Source organism: Macaca fascicularis, chromosome 17 (assembly GCF_037993035.2).
Source record: "Macaca fascicularis isolate 582-1 chromosome 17, T2T-MFA8v1.1".
In the NCBI taxonomy this organism is placed as follows: Eukaryota; Metazoa; Chordata; class Mammalia; order Primates; family Cercopithecidae; genus Macaca; species Macaca fascicularis.
Window position 1 is genome coordinate 29,277,482 of NC_088391.1, and position 7,860 is coordinate 29,285,341.

General features: G+C 54.0%; 1 protein-coding gene across 1 annotated transcript in view; it reads right to left on the reverse strand.

The window, feature by feature from the left end:
* LOC123569763 (uncharacterized) overlaps window positions 1-5,345 on the reverse strand; it is a 145,889-nt gene extending 140,544 nt beyond the window's left edge. Inside the window, exon 1 of the mRNA XM_074022059.1 lies at window positions 5,106-5,345. The gene's annotated coding sequence lies outside the window, so the exon portion shown is untranslated. The remainder of the gene's footprint in view (window positions 1-5,105) is intronic.
* Window positions 5,346-7,860: the final 2,515 nt, after the last annotated feature.

Below are 7,860 nucleotides of genomic sequence, written 5' to 3' on the forward strand. Positions count from 1 at the left end.
TTATTTAACCTTGATTATTCAATGAAAAGTAGTATTTTTAGATTTTTAGAGGGATAACTCTTGAGCATCTCTACCAAACAACTAATTATATATGCTGGTTTAAAATAAAAATAAATCAGTTTGCATTATAAAGGTGGGAGAAGTATCCATTTTTTTATTGTAATAATCAAGTGTTACATTGCCTTCATAGGAAACATGCATATTCTTATGAAATACTTAAAGCCTCAACTGTTCCTTTAGAATTACTGACTTTGATGAATAAACAAGCCCCAATAAACATCAATATTGTAACATCTAAAAGCATATTGTCCCTTTTGGGAAATGTCATTTTGTTTTAATTATTATTATAAAATTACTTACTGGAATATTCTCCATAGCATTTTGCTTTTTTGAGAAGTAAGGACATTATGCCATTGATTGCTAGTGATCCTGTGAGGTCCAAAGTTGGGACAACTCATGGAGGTCAAAGAAAAAAGTTTTCATCACCCTGGAGGTACAGCTACTATGAATGTCCTATCTAGGTTGGCAGACAGGTATGTGTGTACAGGAGGCCTGATGTGGAGGGAATGGTCACAGGGAGAAGAAGGTATGGGAAGATTATGAGACAGACTGCCTACTTAAGTTGGCTCAGGATTAGGTTTGCTGGAACATTTAAATGTTTGGGTTTTTATATTTCATTCTAATATAAAAAAGAGGGTATTTATTAGGTTTCTTATGTTTAAACTTTTCTAATGTACAAATGTACTGTTTATAAATCTATCTGAAGTTATGTGTGGTGATTTTAAACATGCTGCAAATTCTTTTGACACTCCTACCATTAAAAGGTGGAGTCTAATTCCCCTCCCCAGAACATATATGGCCTTAGTAATTTGCTTTTAACAAACGGAAGTGATGGATATAATTCAGCATGGCTTCTAAGACTAGGTTATAAAAAATTATACAGTTTCGCCGGGTGCGGTGGCTCACGCCTGTAATCCCAGCACTTTGGGAGGACAAGGTGGGTGGATCACGAGGTCAGGAGATCGAGACCATCCTGGCTAACATGGTGAAACCCCATCTCTACTAAAAATACAAAAATCAGCCGGGCGTGGTGGTGGGCGCCTGTAGTCCCAGCTGCTCGGGATGCTGAGGCAGGAGAGTCGCTTCAACCCGGGAGAGGTTGCAGTGAGCCAACATTGTGCCACTGCACTCTGGGTGACAGAGCGAGACTCTGTGATACAGTATCCATCTGGTTCTCAGTCTTAGGACCTGTGGAACTAGCCACCCTGTTGTGAGGCAGCCAGACTACATGGAGAGGCCACGTGTAGGTGTTCTGGCTGATAGCCCCAACTAAGGTTCCAGCCATCATTCAGTATTAACCACTAGACAGGCAAGTGGACAAGCCTTCAGATGATGCCAGCCCCAGCCTTTGAGCTGCCCCAGCTGTCATCCAGTGGATTAGAAACAAGTTTTCTATACTGAGCAAGGTAATGTTGTTTTAAGCCACTAAATTTTGGGGTGGTTTTTGTACTTGAGTCACTGCTTCCAATAAATCCCTAGTCAGGTTACCTGAAACAGGTTAACCTGTTGGAAGGAAGGAAATGGAAAAGGCAAAGGAAAACCATTTCCTTCCACGCTTGCTTCCTTATTTCCTTAGCCAGACAGTGATTTTAGCACCTTCTGCTACTAACTGTTGGAGATTAAGTGTGGTTTTGAAGTGCAAAAAACACCATCAAGGGGACTCAGTCTATCCCAACTCCTTTCCTTGAGGGCTTGGAGACTGAGCAGGGAAAAGAGAAAGTTTGATTTCTTCCATTTCTCCTTTTCTTCTTCCTTAGGTATCTCTAGTTTCATAAAAAGGGAAAAGCAAGATTTCATCCTCTCTTATCTTCACTGTCCTCCTAAATTCAAGAGAACACAGCTTTTTCAGTCATATAAAGGGAACAAAGCAGCAACATGTTTCTATTATCAAGGAAGCAGGATTTATTCATCAGTTATATGCTAAGGACACCGCTCTGTCTTTAGTCACTCATCACTGTTCTTCAAAGATTCCTTCTGCTCCCCTTCTTCCCCTGAATGTGAGTATTCCCAAGGTTCCCTCCTCAGACCACTTCTTACAAGGCACCCTTTGTGGTCCATCTAAGCCCCCACAAGGCTTTAGCTACTACCTACATTTTAATGACTCCAGAGAGCCAGACTACCTCAACACCCCCTGCTACCAATCTGAAGTTCTCTGATACTTCAGATTCTACAGGGACAAACCAGAGTTCCTTCCCCTGGACTTGAGGCCTACTTCTCCTTTTAGTCCACATCCTAAACCAGAAATCTGGGTATCCCTTGCTCTTGCCCTATACAGCCAACCAACCAGTTTTCCCATTCCACCAATGGAATTCCACCAATTTAATTATTTCCTTGAATTCCTCTTTTCTCTATCCCCACTATCCCTAGGTACACAGCTGTGGTCCTAATTGATTCTTACTTAGGTCACAGGCTGTTTTACATTCCATCTTCAAGTCTCCAGGACTTCAACCAGTGTACACCTCAATATGACATTTCCATTAAAAATCCTTTCATGGCTCTCCCTTTCCTATATTTTAGTCCTGAGGCAGAATAGGAATTTACTCACAAAGCAGAGTAACCCGCCTAAAATTATAGGCAAAATTTTAGCATAGGTATGTAAGCGCATTTTTTTTTCTTCTGGAAAAAGAGCCCATTGCTTTTTTTTTTTTTCCCCTCAAAAGGTATGTTTTCCCCAAAAACTTGTACGTCTCAGGCTAAAGTCCAAATTCTTCAGCATGCAACGTATACAAAGCCCTGCCCGACCTGGCCTCACCTTCCACCTATACTGATCTAGCTGTAGTTCTTCACTACAAGCCCGGGTACATGCCACTTTGCGTGCTCAGCTTCAGAGGCTCTTTCCTTCCTTCTTAAATGGCCTAACTTCTGCCATCCAAGAAACCACACCTTCTTTCAAGAAACACCTCCGGTCACACTACTTACAGAAAGCTGTGCAGGCTAAGCAAACTGAGGGTGAACTCTTGCCTCCCTGCAGCTAACCTGGCAATTGCTTTCTCTTAACATCTACCTCTTGGATTTACAAACTGGGGTGGAGGTGGGAAAAAAGAATCAAAATCACAAAGTGAAGCCAAAACTGTTTGTGTAGCATTTATACACTGTTGAAGAACCAAAGGCCTTTTTTCGTAGTGCTTTTCGGGAGGGAGAAATTGGATTATAAACGTGTTAATTTATAATCCCCAGATTTTTTATTCTAGATAAACGGCACCCACACCTTCCTGTTACAGAATATTGCATAGTAACTTTCAATATCATTCAGTTTTCTTTTATACCTATCCACCACATGATGTGTATTTTACAAATCCTGCAACTAACAACGCATTTCTCGATAGTCTGCGATGTACTGGGAGGACTGCTCGGTTTTCACCTGAATTACTGCTCGTGGTTCACACACTAACACCCAAAAAGACAGTCTACGGGTCATAACGTGTCCTTAAACTCCTCCATCTACTCCAGAAAACGTTCTAACTTTTTCAGACAAACTGTTGTAACTAGTCTCCTGGCGAGGCCTGCTGTCTTATAGCACAGGCTCTAACTGCCAAATCTTTTTCAGAAGTCTTTCAATTGTTGCCTCCAAACGGAGCTCTTTGCAGTCCTCGGGCGGAGGAACGGACGGATTCAAGCGAAGCTTATTTCCCTTCTCCTAACGCTTCTACCTATAAATAGCGCTCACCGCGCTGAGTCACCAAAACCCCGAGTTTCCCCAAATAGCGCGTAACGACTGCTGGGATCGCGTCCCTCGGGGCTGTAACAGACTCCAACCACACACCCGCTGGACTGGACCGCGGGCCCGCACGGCCCAGCGGGTCTCTCACCACCCGGCGCCCCGGGGACGCGGGCGAGGCCGCGACGTCCAGACCGAGTCGAGAGCGTCGGACTTCCCGCGCGCGGACGGCGCTCTGGGGAAGGAGAAGCTGGCGGGCGGCTGGACCTGGCCTTGACTGCTCAGGGTCCGCCCCCGCCCCCTCGGGAGCGCGGAGCTGCGGGGGGCCGGCACCAGCCTCCGCCCTGCGCCGCCGGCTCACACAATGGAACGCGTCGGGAGGGGGCGGCAGCGGCTCCCGTTCCGGTCCCAGGACGGGGAATCCGGACGGCGGGAAAAGCAGTCAGGGGCTGGGGCCAGAAGGAAAACCCCTCTCTCCCTCTGCCCACTCAAACTGCGAAAGGGCTCCAGCCGGCGGTACCAGGGGCTGGGCAGCAGCCCGGGAGGGAACGGAAGTGCCACCCCCTGCAGTCAGGGGTGGTGACGTCACCCCTGCAGCCAGCCTGTAGCGGGGGTGTCTGTACATCACATGACCCGGCCCCCCCATCCCCGCCGAAGCCCGCGCGCGCGCTCTCCCCCAGCCCCAACTCCCACCTCTCCCCCACCCCCTCTCCCCAACTTTCGCCCTCCCCGCTCCGGCACCGCTGTCAACAGCGCCAGCTCCGCCCCCTCCCCGCGCCCTGTGGAACCGCCACGGCGGCGCGGCGGGCGCTCGCGCTCAGGTCGAGGCTCCGAGAAGCGAGCGTGCCCCGGTCCCACCCTGCCCCCCAGCTCAGTGCTTGCTGGTTGCGTGGGCACCAGAGCCAAGGGGCACGGCGGCGTGCGGCGACAGCTCTTCTCGCTCCATCCTCCCACCGCAGTTAGAGGACGAGGCGGAGGCGCCGGGTCCGAGCTTGGAGGGAGCGAGGCGCGCGCAGCGGCCTCCGGGCCCTGACGCGTAGCCTCCGGGGGTCGGCCCACGGGCGGGAGAAGCAGCCGGGAGCCAGTCCTCGACCCCTGCCCGGCGGCCCGCGCCTCCACTCTCCCTACCGCCCCGGTGGCGCACGCCAGTCCTGCCTCCTCCGTCTCTGGCTGCGGCGCAGACACTGGCCATACGACGAGGGGCCAGGCGGGGACCGCCTCCTTGAGCCCCCTCGGCCACCCCTGCCGTGGACTGCTGGGGTTGCAGATTTGGTGGCAGTTGCTGCAGCGCCTCGTTCTATTTTTCCTCTCAGTTCCCTTCTAAAAGTGGAGGCTCGGGGGAGGAAAAAGAAAGCCCACAGTGTTGAAAGGGGCGGTACGGACTGACCTGTCAACGGCGGAGGAGGAAGACCCCCGTTCCGGGCGAGCTCTCGAGCCCGCGCAGGGATCGGAGCTCTGGGCTCGCGCGGAAAGGCGCGGCGGCAGCTGTGCCTCAGCCAGGTGTCCCCCCTCGGCGGGGCCCGCGCCGCCGCGCCCGCCCCCTCCCCCGGCGCCGCGCTCCCCGCCCCATCGCCGGGGACCAGGGAACCCCCCGGCTCGATTTTTTGTGCAGTTTCAGCAAAGCTCCGAGGAAGTTGGTCCTTTTGTTCCACTATTTATAGATTGCGTCAACATTGCGAAAAGGAGAAGGCGGAGCGGTGGCCCCTCCCCCTACCCTCCCCCCGCCGGCTCCTGGGAGAGAAAAGCCCCAGCACACGACCTAAGTACACAGCGCGCCAGCCGCCCGCCCGCGGCCTTCTGCTCCCCGCTTCTTCCCCCTCCCAGCCAGGGCCCGAACGCTGCCAACCCCGTCACGTGCCCGCCCGGGAAAACCAGCTCCCCGGGGCTCCGCGCCGCCCGCCAGGCTTCGTGGCGGCGGCAGCGGCGGCGGCGGCAGCGGCCTCACCCAGCTCGTGGGCTCAGGCCACGGCTCAGGCGTCACGCACAGCGTGGGCACCCACGCCCTCGCCACCCGGCGAGGATCTTGGGCCCCGGACTTGTAGGAGTGCTGCGGAGCGTCCCGAACTTCCGCCCCCTCTCCCCTCCGGCTCCCCAATCGCCGCCCGGCTCGCTGAGTGTGCGCGCATTCGGGCCTCGCCTCGGAGCCGGGAGCCTGACCTGTCCCCAGGCCCCTCGCGCGCCGCTGTTCCAGACCTTGCGGTGCTAGCCCCTGCTCACGCGCAGGACTGGGGAGGGCAGAGGTGTGAGGGATGTGGGGGTGGCTCGCAGCCGCTCGCGGGCAGGCGGGCGGAGCGCGGGAAGCGCGGTGCGGGCGTTCCACGGCGCACCCAGACGCTCTCCCTCCTCCGCAGGTGCAGCGAGGCTTTGCGCGAGCTCGAGTCCCCCTTCCCGGACAGCTAGGGAGCCAGGAGTTTGCGGACCGGAGCTACAGTTTGAGGAATATAGTTTTTGAGAAGTTACTGGGAGTTCGATGTGAGACAAAAACAGACGAACTATCCTTCAAAACCTTATGACGAAATGAGAGGCCTTGCCATACCCTTGAAATGAAACTGAGCTCCCTACCGGCCTAAAGCCTCTGTTCCTGAGCTTGATGTAAACAAGGAGGGCGGTGAACACCAGAGGAAGGCCTTACAATAAAACCAAGTGCAAGTAGCTCAGTTGAGTGTTATTTGCCTTAGCAGCTTCCCTGAGTGATTTATGTATATTGCTGTTTACAGGGTGGGAATAAAATAATTTAGCTTCTCAGATCACTGGTGGAAGAAACTAGAGCTGAGCTAGGACGAGGGCAAGAAGCGCGTCGGACCTTTCCTGGCAGCTGAACAGTGTGATGAACAGTTTGGAAGGGTTAAGTTAACTTAAGGAATTTGGGGAAACCGTTCCCGCACACAGACCGTCATTCGGCCCAACTGCAGGCCGTGGGGGACTCTTCAAGGACTCGCACACCCCGAGCCGAGCTTCCTGGCTGGGCACTGGGCTCCTCCAAACCTGGGAGCGCTTTCGCTGGGGCAGTCAAGACAGTAGTAAGTTTGTCTCTATTTGGGAAACCTTTCCAGGCTTGCCTTTTAAGAGGGAGGCTTTAGGTGGTGGGATCATCAGCTGCCAATGTGTGCACTCGCTCTAAAGAAGGCGAGGGGAACCAAAGCGAACCTGTGCAGTGGTTGCTGGGTTGCCAAAACGTGGAGCTTAGTCGACCCCCCAGTTAACCGGACGGCGCTTTGGTCCCCTCACACCTGATGGTGCTCGGAGCCTGGTACGGGAGCTGGCGCTGTCTCTCCTGGTTTCCTTCCAATTTAGGCAAAGGCCCTGGCCGCCCGTCTTCCTGCTTCTGCTGTGTCCTGCCACAGCCCTCCTAAGACGGCGAATTCGTTTCCGCCCCAATTTTGTTCTGAATATCTACAAACCACTTTTCCTTGCATGAAGAAAACTAGGCAGGGCCCCCTGGCCCGTCCCACACTAGCGAGAGGCAGAGATACCGAGGCCTCGGGCCTCAGCCTTCATTTCCCCGCCCTAGCTTCGGGCCAAGCTGCAGTGTCCCCGACACTTTGTCAGGACACGCGCTTTTCGCCACTACTTTGTTCTTGCGCAGTCTTCCCAGCTGCGGAGAGGAGGGAGCGAAAGTAAAACGAAAGCACCCGGGGCGCATCAGTCGCAATAGCCTCCCCGAGCGCGGCCGTGGGAGGCCAAGATCTGGGGTCGCGAGGCGAAGGTGGGGGCCCAAGCTGCGCAGAAACTGGGTGGGGGCGGTCCCTGGAGGGCGCCCGGGAGCTGCTAGAAGTTGTCCGGAGCCCCTCGTGCCTCTGGGAAAAGCGAACGCGGATGTTAATATACCAGCCCCGCAGGGAACTTTTGGCCCGGGTCTTGAGCTGAAATTCCAGACTGAATGGGACCGTGCTGAAAGCACGACGAGGCAAAGGAGTGTGGCGCGGGGGCGAGCGTTGACCCCTGGCTGCGGATCCTCGGGAGAGGCCCGGACTCCGGCTCGGCCAGCGAGGGTGCACGGAGGCCTCCTGGGATTCGAGGCCCACAGAATTGTTGCTACAGTGAAGTTGGATAAACACCCCGCCTCCCCGCAAAAACCAGAGTTCTAGGCTTATAAACACTTCAGTAAACTCTGGTGACATCCTCCGCTCTCGCTCCTTGCC